General features: G+C 33.0%; 1 protein-coding gene across 2 annotated transcripts in view; it reads left to right on the forward strand.

Moving 5' to 3' along the window:
- The first annotated feature begins 1,024 nt into the window (after positions 1–1,024).
- Positions 1,025–14,490, forward strand: part of LOC129952879 (putative phosphatidate phosphatase) — a 105,656-nt gene continuing 92,190 nt past the window's right edge. The window contains exon 1 of one of the 2 annotated variants that reach the window (XM_056065799.1): positions 1,025–1,413. The gene's annotated coding sequence lies outside the window, so the exon portion shown is untranslated. The remainder of the gene's footprint in view (positions 1,414–14,490) is intronic. The other variant, XM_056065798.1, reaches the window with a different exon arrangement.

A 14,490-nucleotide genomic window follows, 5' to 3' on the forward strand; every position in this document is an offset into this window, starting at 1 on the left:
CACTAGAAAAGGACAGCATATTAAATTAACAATTCGCACAATAGTACCCGTGGCATGATGGTTATTTCGTTGGACTGTCATGCTAGAGGTCTTGAGTTCGATCCCTGCCTGTGTACCTAAAGCACGGTTACTGCCTCTTGCGAGGAATTGAAAAACTATAGAAGAGTGATTCTTGTCATGAAAAAGTGCTTTCTCAAATAAGCCCTTCGGATTCGGCATATAAACTGTAGGTCCCCTCCATCCCTGACAACAATACTCGCACACAGGAATGGTCGAGAGTTGTAAGTCTGGTTCTTCATCTACTGTTGCGCCACCTAATTCAATTGAAATTCGCACACTAACTGCTATAATTTCTTGAATATATTGTTGAGCATTGGCATAGTCTTTAGCTTTCACGTGGCCCAAAGAAATTGAAAACTGTGAACTCCAAAATATTCAATATTTTTCAGGGTATTTTAAGAAATGCAATGATTTTTCCAAATTTAGCGATGAAAGTAAAGTTTTTACTTGTTATTGTTTGAATGATGACAATCACCAATCGAAGCTGCCCATGAATTCTCTTATTGGAAAACCCTTTAGTATGATTTTATCACCGTTATGTTAATAACATTGCTGTTGGATTTTAACAGATTTTGAACCATAATACAAGTATGACTGCATCACATCATACATTTAAATCGTTGAGCCAACAAATTTTGACGTTTCTCTTTATTTATTTACGAAAAGTCTGACTAAAAACTTCAAAATGTACAGAATATTAAAATACACACAACCAAATTCTAACAAGCACGCGTCGATTTTCCTCCACTGTCATTCAAAAATAGAAGAAAAGTGTGTAGTTGAAAAAATGACACAACACAAATTAAATCGAACCGAACCGAACCGAAGAACACCACAAAACAGAGACCATTAAATACCCCCGAAGAACAAACCAAAAGCAAATTAAAATTAGATGCAATCAGTTCAGTTTTCATAGATTTGTCGTTCGGGTAAGACGTGTGTAACTGTCTGTTGATTCAGGTCCCGCAAAACTCGTTGTATTTTTAGTTTCGTATGATCGTAATGTTCTTAATCTCCATGATTTTTGATAAGCCTTGTCTTTATTAAATTAATAATTTTAAATAGGAAGTTTTTATTGGTTTCCCCACCCACACACAAAACAAATTGTAAAATAAAATTATTGAGAATAAGAAGTGTACATTTAAAGTGTTTAACTCGCAAATGTAAACACAAGGAGTGATGAATATTTAAAGTTATTGTTTATTTGTCCATCGATTCATAAATAAAAGAGTTTTAAATAAACAGATAAATAAATAATCAGTTCAATAACATCTCAATTTTTCTTGTTGTGAATCAAAAGCAAGTTCGTGTGAAAGGTGGAACGTAAAAAAGCGGGAACTTAAACAATTATTGGTAAGGAAATAATTTATTGATTTAGTTTATCTTGTGGCTCATTAATTAATTTTAGAACTAATTTTGCATATAAAAAAAAAACCTGAATACAATAAATTGTGTGGTTTAAATAATTTTCTTAAAATATTTTTGAAAATCCAATAAAAGTGCGCTGTGCGCCAAGAGATGTTTATGTCCATTGGAAATACGTAGGTTGGCATTTGGCAATGAAAATGACAATGCCAATGACAATTATTTTGAAAGAGACAGGTCGAGCCTCTAGCCTATCCCTGCCCTGTGCGTGTTCTGTGCGGGGTCAGTCAGTAACGCGAGCAATTTGGTTTAGCAATAAATTTCAGGAGTGACAGTGGGAATGTGAATAGGTAAAATAAGTCAGTTCACGTTCCTGCAATCTGGCATTTGGGAGGACGTCTCTTTATTTTCTAATGCAATTTTGCGTGATAGAGAATCAGACACCTTATTGAAAGCAAAAGTGAAGAATGCTGCATTCAGAATTACCACAATGTCAAGAACTCGGTGATTTAAGAAACTTGAAAATGTACACTTGATGTTTTATTTATTATGAAGTTAGGTATATGTTCTTATTCTTCGTCAGAAAGAGGATACAATTGTTTATTTTTTGTTTACAAAGATCTCGATTTATTTTTGTCTTTTAAAACAACAGAGCAAGTTGCCAATTAAGTGTCAAAGAAAGACAATTTATGTTAGGGTTGTCATTGTCATTTGAATATAGTGATTTCACATTCAAGTTGGGTGTGAGAAATGAGAGTAATTGAAATAATTTAATCGAGTCCAGTTTCCAGTCTTTTACACACATGCACTTATTTGGCAACTATTGGTCTAGATTGTTGAGAAATTTCTAATGAGTGAAACCTCGTCATTTATAGGCTTAATATCATTTTTCCGCCCACGATTGGAATGTTTGTTAATTACCTTTTACCTATGCGTAGGTAGGCATAAAATAAGCTAAATTAAAGCAATTTTAAATGTATGTACAGTACATGCACATTGTGCTAACGCTCTACTAATTTATATAATTGAGGGAAAGTACCTACCGATTTTTTTTTATTTTTTTCAGCAAAAATTAATGCATTTGTAAAATTTCTTTTAATGTTACCAATGGGCTTAAGTTTAATACAAAAAAATATGCCTTGTTGATTTTAAAGAACCGCAGTTTCGACGTTCGTCGTTTAACGAAATCAATATCGCCTATACATACATAGGTAGGTTTCAAGTACTCGTAAATTTGAATAATTTAATTTGGTTTTAATTTTCCTTATCTTGAGTATTTTGTAAAATCTCATAGTTAAATGCAGCCAGGAATTTAAAACATAAAAACGCAACGGTTAGCTACTTTTATTTTGAAAATAAAGATTTGTAAAATATTGGAATTCAAATCAGAGATTAATATGAGTGATCTTAAAACAGAATTGATCATTCGAATACAAAAATCTACGATCATAACAAATTAAACTAGAAAATGATTAAACTTGAATTCAAAACTATGTTTTAAGTACAAGAACATAGGTACGTACAGTGGTGGGCACGAATTAAGCACATTGAAGATAGTACATGTTGTTTTCTACTTTCAATTCTTTATTACTTGCAAGTTGATTAAAAGTAAAATACCGTTTTGCGAAAAATGAAGATTGTTTGTGATTTGCGTTGTTTTTAGCTGGACATAAATTTAGCCCGTTTTAAAATCAAAGAGTGTATTTTTAATTTTTGTTTTTTTTTTTTAAGAAAATAATAATTTTTGAGGTAATTAAATATTCCTTTAATGATCTGTATTAAAAAAAATGAATTAGTCGTGGCAAAAGGAAAATGGTGCTCAGAGGAAAAAAGAAATGAAGTCAAAAGGGCGGACGGTAACAGACATTTGTAAGTTGTTAGAATGCTCCAGGAAGATGGTTTATAATGTCCTTCGTCATTTCAAAAAGTTTGGAGTGATTGAAAACGTTGAACAAAACCCCCGGGCCAAAAATACAACTACAAATGAAGATAGAATTGTTTATAGGTTATCGAAAAAGGATGCGTTTAAGACCTCCAGTGCCATTTGAAGCAAACTTTCAACGAACTATGGAGTAAATGTTTCCTCAAGGACCATAAGACGCCGATTAAATGAAAACAATCTACGTGGTTGCGTTGCTCAGAGAAAACCGCTTGTACCAAAAAAATAAACATAAAAACAAGGTTACAGTTTGCCAAACCTCACTTAGACAAATTAATTAGTTTTTGGAAAAACGTGTTCTGGCGCGATGAAATAAATTCTGCCGGTTCAGATCGGATGGGAAAAAATATGTATGGCGCCCAAAAAACAGGGAATATGATCCAAGGTACACATTAAGACGGTGAACACGTTGGAGGCAACGTTATGGTCTGGGCTGCTTTTTCATGTCACGGCCGGCGTTGGCCCCATCGTAAAAATTTACACCGAAATGGACCAGAACGTGTACAGAGATATCCTGTTGGATCATATGATATCCTACGCAGAAGACAATTTGCCGTTATTATGGCGCTTCATGCAAGACAACGACCCTAAACACTTTTCAAAGTTAGTGAAGTATGCATTAGAGGTGAATAAAATCGACGTTTTGAAGCTAATCACCCGATGTTAACCCGATCGAGAATTTTTGGAATGATGTTAAACACCACATTGAGCAAAAAAAAAACAACCAATTTAACACAATTGTGGCAGGAGATTCAAAATGCTTGGTATGCAATTCCAATGTGAAGCTTTCCATGAATGAAAGATTTCCAAAAAGAATTGCTTCTGTACTGCAAAATAAAGGTTCCCTACCAAATACAAAGAAAAACTTAGAATTGATAACGATAAGTAACATTTTATCAAGAAACTGTTGAATTTGCTAAATTTCTGTCCAGGCGAAAAATTGATGTTTCTTCATTTTTCTTCTTACAGATGTTAAACATATTTGATGAAGTAGTAAATAAAATATAACCAATTTCATAATAAGAAAACAAATTGAAAATTAAATGGTTTTTATTTTCTTTAACAAGTGTGCTAAATTCTTGTCCTCCACTGTATATTAATTTTGAACATAAATGGAAAAATCGATAGAGTTTTTTTATGCGAACAGTAGCAGCAAATAAATTCACTTACAGAAGTTTCACTTCCAATAAATAGCAATTTAAAACTTTAAAAAACGGTGCGTAAGTAAAAGTACGTATACGTTACAAGAAATGTGACTAAACAAGTACATACATTATGTAGACTAATTGTTTCTTAATTATGTTAATCACAAAAGACAGTTAAAGGTATGTTTTATTTATTTTTGTGTAGACATATTTGCATTTGTTTTTGTCTAGCAGAACAGATAAAAGTTGAAGAAAACCTTTACAGATCAGTACACTGCAACAATATTTCAAGTTTAAATTAGGCTTTTAAACTTTGTACCTACTTCAGTGTTTGACATTGGGCAGGCAATTTTTCGTTAATGCTGTTAGACTGTGGAATAACCTTCCCAGTCTCGTGAGGTCTAGAATCGAAAACAGAAGGTTTCAAGCAATTTGGTTTGAATATTTCACAAACTTGAACTGAACATACATACTTTTAAATCATTTATTTTCAATTTTATTTTCCTTGCGTCTTGATTCAGATAACTTCTAATTAATATGTCTTTTGTTTTGTTTTTTTTGTTCTGAAATCTTTAATTCTTAATTTTAGTCAATTTTTAATGTAAAACTAATTTTTTGTTAATTTCGTTCTCACACATTTGTAAATATTTCTTTAGTAATTGTATCTTAAATCAATGTTTTATATCCTGTACTATTTATAAGTTTAACTTGATGTACAGCTGACATACAAATAAATAAATATCAAATTCAGTGTTCCTGTGGACTCCAACAAAACCCGTTTGCTGAACAAAATAATAACAAGCTATTAAATTTCATATACATTTAAATTATTGTTAGGTTTTAGACTTTTCTGAAGTTTTTGCTTTTATTAGAAATACATATATTCGAAATCGGTAAAGCATCCATAATTAATGAAAAAAAGTTCTTTAGTCAAAAAATTTCATTATTCTTTCGTTCCAAACTAACAACTTGAATCTAAAACAACTGCTAAATATCGTTTTGATTTAACTTTGAGCACTAAAACCGAAAAATTCATATTTGTTGTGATACTAATATCTTAAATTCATGGAGTCTGTGTAACCAGTTTCTGACCTAAGTTCTTTTGCCTAACGTCAAAGAAATATGTAGTGTAAAACCATGTAATAGGGCTTTATTTAACTATTAACGCTTTAACGTCAAATAACCTATATGGGTAAATTTGTTTGTTTAAGAAGAATTTATAATAATATACCACTGATAGAAGGTATTTAATTAGACACGAAAATAAATAAAGGTTTTGTGTAGACTATGTAGAGGCTTACAAAAATGCGTTTTTTTGGCTATCCATATATAGTAGAGTAAGAAATTGCCTACAAAACGATCCGCAGTATCCAGATTTTTTTATTTAAAAATTGGTACAACTGAAAGAAGATCTGTCAGAATAATAGGTAATAAAAAAACAAAAAATAGAAGAAAGTTTTTTGAAAATCAAAAGTTAAAATTAACTTCGAAAGAAAGCTAACTAAAGCTAATAAAATGGACGATTTTTAAGAACAAATGGTAAGAAAACATCTGGGAATTAAGATTCTATAAAAAAAGTTCATTTAACAATTGCTTCAAGGAGGGGTTTTTTCGTAGACTACTACATTAACATGTGGTGTTGAAGCGAGCTTGAAGATCGCCTCAATTCTTTATATATATGAATCGAGTAGAAAGAAGCTTGATCAAAATTTGACAAGAAAAACTTATGTGGAGGAGTTGCTTTTACAGATAATGCAATATGGTCTGTTTATTTGCATGGTTGTGTACAAAAATATAGTTTTGGTTTAAATAAATTAAAACAAAAAATTTACATGGAGAAGGTAGCATATTCTTATATGGTGTTGAATAATAGTTCTTTATTGTTTAAGTTCTTGATTGAGATAAGCCTTTGGTGAAAACATAGCACAACTTAATAATCTTTTCTATTGTTTTCTCTTGCAAAACAAGCCCAGTCAGTCCATTTTCATTAACAAAACTAAATAATATCAACAGTAACAGATTAATTTTGTCCACAATCGAAAACAAATACATAATTCCAAATGCACAACTACTCAACGAACACAGCCATAGAGATACAAATGCAATATCAATCGTACCAACATTTGAGAACGAAATCATACAAGATCCATTGGAGACTCGTATAAATGTCAAAAACCCATCCATAGTAAGATTCTACTCTAATTTTTATCGGTGTTATTCATAATATGGATATTGTTTTTATTATTCGTGTAAAATCCTACTATACTATGGATAGATTTTCCAACAAAACACGGGTAAAGTAAGGAAACTGTGGGAAAGGCTCTTTCCTGACCCATTTAGGAAAAAGATTAGATGCAGCAATTAAATCACCGTTTGAAAAAAATAGAAACACTCAAGTTTAAAAACCAGCTACCTGTTGATTAATATTGTTTGTTTTTTATTACTTTTGAATTTAAAATTAATAACAATATTTTTTTTAGATGTTCTAAGTGAAACAAAATGAAATTTATCAACAAAAAACATAATTTATTTCATGTTTTTGTGTTTTCTAAAATAAATTTCCCCCACAATACGCATTACTACACATCGAATGTATACAAATGAGTATAATGTCTATGGGTATATATACATTTGTATAGGGGTCGTATATTTTTGAGCTCATTTGTCCGCAATATAAAGTCTGCAAGGTCATTTATTGGGTATTTAATGTACTTACTTCTGTAATGTAGGTAAACTTGTTTTCTTGATTTGGATCTCTCGAACAAAACGGATATATCCACCAAAACAAAGCAACGACATAAAATAAAAATCCAAAAGATAAACTAAAACATAATTGGCAGTAATTACATGATCCAACCACAAGAAAAGCAACTTTAAGTATATTTGAGTATGTCGTAAAAAGACACCGCAGGCAGACGACAAACTGACAAAACAATTCAAAAAAAGAAAAAACGAAAATAATAAAAGTAATACTCGTACTCATTTGAAAGATGAACTTCATTTAAACCGCCTTCGTTCTGACACTTAAAATATGTTAAGTGGCAATCCCTTAAAATTCAATTAACTTACTTTCTCGTGTATACCATACAGTCTCTATATGTAGTGACGACGGCAACACTTGAACATTATAAATGGGAACATTACACCGTCTCGGCTGTCAATGTTCCCATCGAATGACATACACAAATTCATATTGGAAACAACGTTTTGACTCGAATTTCCGAACATGAAACGGAATATTTGTTAAGGTGCATCTGAGGGTAAAATAAGTCGATCACCAGAGCGAGGAAGTAAAAACGCGAAAAACATGTTCAACATCCGTAATATGATGCCTTTGGTCATGTGTACTTTTATGAACCTACCTGTGACTTTAAATACGGATAAATTTATTGACCTCTTTAGCATGATGTTTTTTTTATGGACATGAGACAGCCTTCGTTCTTTCTGTAAACTGTACCTGATGACCCTGTTCTCGGTTTAATTTGACTTCAATTGCTGGGCATGGTCAATTCTCAATTGGACTTGTGCAATGTGCAATTTACAATGTGCAGTGCATCCTCCACGCTTGCCATCCCGTGTAACGAGAGTCAGGCCAGCAAAGGCAAAATGATTTTCCGTCTTGGTGTGTTGGAATGAAATGCACCTGTCCTCTCATGGAATCCCATTCTGGCAGTGGTTACATGCGCACTACTTGTTTTTCCAATTGGAAACAGCTGACAGTTGACAGCAGACATTTTAGTTGCTACTCAAGTGACAGCTAAAAATCGTTTGTTTGGTATTTTATGAATCGTCTGACAATTATTGTTATCGGGTTATTTCCATTTATTTTGTATTTGTGAGTTCAGAAAAGATTTGCTTCTTTTTTTTTGCAAACAAAAATCGAATTGGGCTTTTTGAATGTAAGGCACGAGTGCTATTGTGGTGTCAGTAAGTTAATGTATAGTTGGGCTTAAACTATTGTTAAAATTCATGTTGTTTTTAACTTTATGATAACTTCATTTTCTCTATGAGTGTGTTTAAATTTCCATTTTCTTTTTTCATTGCATTTAACAACGGTCATGATATAAGATAAAAAGGATTCTATATGTCAATGCAAACAGTTGTTATTGATCTTAAATGGGCTTGGAAAACAGTGCAAACATGTATAAGTTTTTTTTTTTGTTTGAGGGTATCAAAACCTGGGATGTTTAATTTACACAATTTTAATACTTTCTATAGTTTGTATAACTTCATTTAATGTATGGTTTACTCCAGATGTGATTAATTTTCAATGAAAGAACTTCCTTTATGTTACCTGTTATATCCAAGTTGAATGTAATGCGCAATGAAAGGAAGATGCGACCTAGCATTTACAGTGACTCCTTGTTGCCTCAAGTTAAATTAGTCATTTTGAATTTAATAGTATAGGAAGTGTGTTCAAAAAGTACCCAGAATGTTCGTTTTTTTTTTTAATTTTTTTTTTAATATTTATTTATTCGTTTACATCAATGTGCCCCCCCCTAGATATAATACGTTTACATCAATATGAAATATATATATAATACACTTATGCCAGTGTTTTTTCTAATCTTCGGAGCACTCTTGATATTCACTTTATGATATGTCCTTGAGCATTCTCAGCGATTCGGCCTTTATTTCTTCGGTCGAGGAAAAACACCGTCATTTCATGGGTTTCTTCAACTTTGGAACCAAGAAAAAGTCACACGGAGCCATATCTAGTGAGTATGGAGCTTGGGGCATGACTATGGGATTCTTTTTGGCCAACAAATTACGAACAAGCAACGACGAGTGAGCAGGTGCGTTATCGTGTTGCAAAAGCCATGAATTGTTTTTCTATAAATCTGAGCGTTTTTTTTTGGATTGCTTCACGCAAACGTCGCATAACGTCAAGGTAATACTCCTTATTTAACGTACGACCTTTTGGAAAGATATCTTGATGCATAATGACATTATAATCGAAGAAAACAGTAAGCAGAACCTTCACATTTGATCGAACTTGGCGTGCTTTTTTCGTTGATGACGTTGGATGCTTCCAGGTGGACGAATGTGCTTTGGTTTCGATATCATAACCGTACACCCATGTTTCATCACCAATTATGACCCTTTCAAGCAAACTTGGATCGTCGTTGACGTCATTTGACAGCTCTTGAGCGATGATCATGCGATTGCTTTCTCTGGTCAAACATTGTTTAAACAAGTTAACAAGTAAAAATCGCCGAGCTCATAAAAACACGTCGCACCTTAGCAACTACCACAGACATAATAAACCGTGAATATAGCTGAAAATTGCATCATCATCATAAGGATATGTATACCAACACAATATAAAACAAATTTTGACCTTCGGACTCTCCAGACCCGCGACATTTAAAAATTGCGGATACTTTTTGAACACATCTCGTATATTTATATAATTTATGATATTACCTCACAATCCATTCCGCTTTCATATTTTTGTAAAGATAATTAAAATACAACGAATTTATCAAAAAAGTTTTAATAATGAGACTTTATACTTTTTTGTTTAGTAAATACGATAATTAAGGTTAGAGTCAAATTGATAGCCACAACAATAATGTGTCACTTTCCAACAATGTAGAAAGAACTATCAGACGCTTACTCAAACGACTGCAACACTTTCTCAGTTTTTTCTTCTTTCCGTGAAAAAAAAAACATTCTTGTAACCGACCAAACTTTCGACTTTCGAAAAATAAATAAGCACCATTATTTGTATGTTTATTTAAGAGTTATTGTAAATATTTCCTAAAATAATAGAATTAGTCAAAATTAAATAATTATTAAAATAATGAATTACCGAAGATGTAAATCAATCAAAGATTACTACTTTTCTTTTTATGGAAGCAAAACAAAATATAATACGTACATAGGTATCATTTTCCCCAAAAATATGAACAAACAAATCATTGCTGAACAAATTGATTGAAACGCAACTTCGCTCTCAATGTCAAATACTATAATTGATTGATTAATGATCTGCGCGGTTTAATTTACTTGATCTCATATAAATTAGATTATTGTGACAATAATAAATGGGTTTCCACCTTCAATGAGTTTCTCCAACATAATCTCCTCAGATCCAACAGCATATCAAATCTATCTGCTAAATACTTTAGAAAATCGTGGACTGAACATCTTCATGTTCCTGCCAAAATAGTAAGATGGCCTCCCATCTTACTTACTTATTTATGGTGGCGCTACAGTCCTGTGTGAACTAGGGCCTCACCCAACAAACTTCTCCATCTAGCTCGGTCCCTAGCTAGATGTCTCTAGTTTCGCGCTCCAAGTTGGGTGAGGTCACCTTCCACTTGTGCGCGCCACCTGATCCGTGGTCTTTCTCTACTGCGCTGTCCTGTGGGTGCGGATTCGAAGATTTTCCGGGCCGGAGCATTGGTTTCCATGCGCTCTACGTGACCCAGCCATCTTAGTCGTTGGACTTTTACTCTTCTAGCTAAGTCTACGTCGCTGTACAGCCCGTACAGTTCGTCGTTCCATCTTCTCCTCCACTCCCCTTCGATGCATACGGGACCGTAGATCACACGAAGAACTTTTCTCTCGAAGCGACCCAAGGTGCTTTCATCCGCTTTTGTCATAGTCCATGCTTCTGCACCGTATAGCAGGACGGGGATGATAAGGGTCTTATATAGCAACACTTTGGTCCCTCGAGAGAGGACTTTACCACTCAATTGCGTTTGATCTCAGCGCTGGTGTTGTTTTCTGCGTTTACAGCGGAGCCTAGGTAGACGAAGTCCTTGACTACCTCAAAGTTACGTCTGTCGATTGTGACGTTTTGACCAAAACGTCGGTGTTGTATGTCCTTTCTAGACGACAGCATGTACTTTGTTTTGCCCTCATTAACCGTTAAACCCATTTTGGCCTCCCATCAGTTGTTCTTACAAAATGTATGCATTCTCTGTCAAAGCCTCTAACTGCACTCTTTGAACTCTCACTTGCCCAAGATGTGTTTCCTCATATATGGAAAGATTTATTTATATTTCCGATTCATAAACAAGGCAATAAAACTGAAATAAACAATTATAGACCTATTGCTAAACTTTCATGCATTCCAGAACTTTTTGAAAGCTTAGTTTATAATTCAGCTTATTTCCATTTCAAGCCATTGTTCACCCCCGCTCAACATGGTTTTCTTGAAGGTAGATCCAGTACGACAAACTTATTTGAATTTATATCCAAAGTTTTGTCAGCCCTCAAGAATGGCAATGAAGTTGATGTTGTATACACTGATTACAGCAAAGCCTTTGATAAAATATCCCATAAGATAATTTATCTCAAACTAAAAGCCCTAGGCATTCCATTTATATTTATAAACTGGATAAGCTCCTATCTTGCGAATAGAACTTATAGAGTCCTTTTTCGTCACTCAATCTCCAGTCCTATACGTGCAACTTCTGGAGTCCTACAAGTCAGTCAACGATGTCTATGTTAAATTAAAAAGCTCACACATCCTTATGTTTGCGGATGATAAGAACATTTTTAAGATTATCTCTACTCCATCTGATTCCATACTTTTACAAAATGATCTTAATATCTATTTTGTTTGGTGCATGCATAATTGTCTAGTGTTAAATGTAGGTCAATGTAAACAAATAACCTTTTCGCGTAGTCGATTCTATTAGCGATCTTGGTATTATGTGTGACAAACACCTGAATTTCCATTTCCATTTTGAACAAATTATTAATAAAGCTAATAGATCTCTCGGTTTAATTAAGAGATGGTAAATCCAACTTGCCTCCTTAAGCCGATCGATTTAAACTGATAGGTTTGCAGCCCTTATATACTAGAAGAAAAAACGATAATATATTATGTGCTCATACCAATTGTTAATGGGCAATATAGATTTCCCGGCACTCCTGAGTGATATTCATCCTAACACCAACCCTAAAAATCGCCGATCTATCTCCCTTTTCTATATCCCTCTTCACCGCATTAATTACGGACACTTTGAACCATTGTCCAGAATTCTACCTCTAATTTTTCCATTTTTGAGTCTGAATTCCTCGTCCCTTTTAACTTTAAGTCTAGTAAAATCAAAATTGTTAGTTCTTGTTCCTTGGCCCTAATTAATGTTGAAAACTGATAACAAGAATTTAAAAAAAAAATTAAGTTAAGTTAAGTTATGTTAAGTTATTGCTTGTGTTAATGTTAACTTCTTGAAGTTTCTGCAAAGATAGATTTTGAAAATAATAAACATCTTTATCTAATAATTAATTAATGCTTATAAACTTATTACTCTGATTTCATATTATGATTGTCTAAGTATTTTGGCAAAATTATTTTATGCTATGTGCCAAAAATTAAGTCATACAATTCTGTAACATTCTATTACCTGCTGTTATTTTAAACATATATTTTTACAGAATTACAAACTTAACCAAAATGTCTTTGTTGAACTTTCGTCTTATTTTAGGACAAAATTGGAGTTTGGAACGGTGCGAATTCTTAAAACCTTAAGACATATTTAATAAGAACATATTATTGTTTTTTTTGGTACTTAATTCATTTCCAGTGTATAGGATACAAATTCGAGGGCAATCAAAAGTTTCCTAATAATCTCCAAAACATTTTTTTATTAACCTAGTATATTTTTTAGGCGTTAATTGTGTTGTTAGTCACATCATAAACATTCTTACTATTTTTTCGTTTCCGTAAAAATAAACTCACTTCCTCTGTGGAACATATTTCGAATAAGAAATATTTTATTTATTTTTCAATACGTTATCACAACAACACACCTTCAATCCCCCGTATAGATTAATTAATTTATTCTACTGATTAAATAAAAAAAAACAGGCGCTCCCAAAGAGTTATTCATCGATATTCTACAATTAAACGAAACAATAAACTTCACACATCAAATACTCACACCCAGTTTGACATCCAATATAATATTTTATAAATAAATTTGTACCATTCAGAATTTGCATTGTTTATTATGCACTGTACATTCAATTTTAAAACTGTTTATATTGTTGTTAAAAATGGCACTTTTTTAATAAATAATTAAGTGGCGCCATCAAAACCGTTTAAAAAATCAATGAAATAAATAAAATTTAAATTCATCTATCTTAAATTCATTTGACTCTACCTTAATATTTATAATACCCTAAAACGACAAAAAGAACCATCTCAGATGGTAGACTCCACCTGTCTGCAAAATACGAGACTTGAGTTTGTCTATTTAAAAAAAGTACCACAAAATAATTTTATATAACTTTTTGTATGGATTTCCTTCCAAACGATTCAATTTTTTCGATTCGATTACTAACTTTGCGAAGGCCCCACCATAAGCAGCTGAATGTAGTATCAACTCGAGGAGGTGGGAAAGTTGCAATATCAGGCTCTTCCACTTCTACTTCTCTCGTCCGAAAAAAAACAACCTATGAGATACTTGCAGAATTATCTACCAACAGACATGGCAATGGCACTGAACACTGAAGTTATGCATTGTGTCGTGTCGTGTCTAAGAGGCAGTACATGAGCTCTTGGAGGCCCCTCCAAAGCGTTAGGCCTTATGTACGACAAGTCTCCCATGCCTTGGAGGACCACAGAGTGGCAGTGTTTCTTGTTTTTTGTTTTTGATACTTCGATAGTTGTCTAGCAATTACGTTTGCCGATTGAAGTGGTGGATGGAATCTTGACTAGGACTAAGACTTTTTTGCATTTAATGATGATGCTGTCGAAGTCGTTGCCCGTGATAGGATATTGTCTTCATCAACGTCATACTCAATGTCGTTGTCTAAGTCTTCACTTGTTCCTTCTTCAAAGCAGAAGCAGGTGCAATTGCTAATGATCCCGTTGATTGACAGTTTTATTTAATGTCGATTTGTCATACAAGCACACTATACTCAAATGAATACACCTGCGAAATAAAAATTGGATTTGATAGGGTTCTTTGAAAATTATTACAATAAGAATATTATCATATTTATTATTCTAAAGAA

Source organism: Eupeodes corollae, chromosome 3 (genome assembly GCF_945859685.1).
Source record: "Eupeodes corollae chromosome 3, idEupCoro1.1, whole genome shotgun sequence".
Lineage (NCBI taxonomy): Eukaryota > Metazoa > Arthropoda > Insecta > Diptera > Syrphidae > Eupeodes > Eupeodes corollae.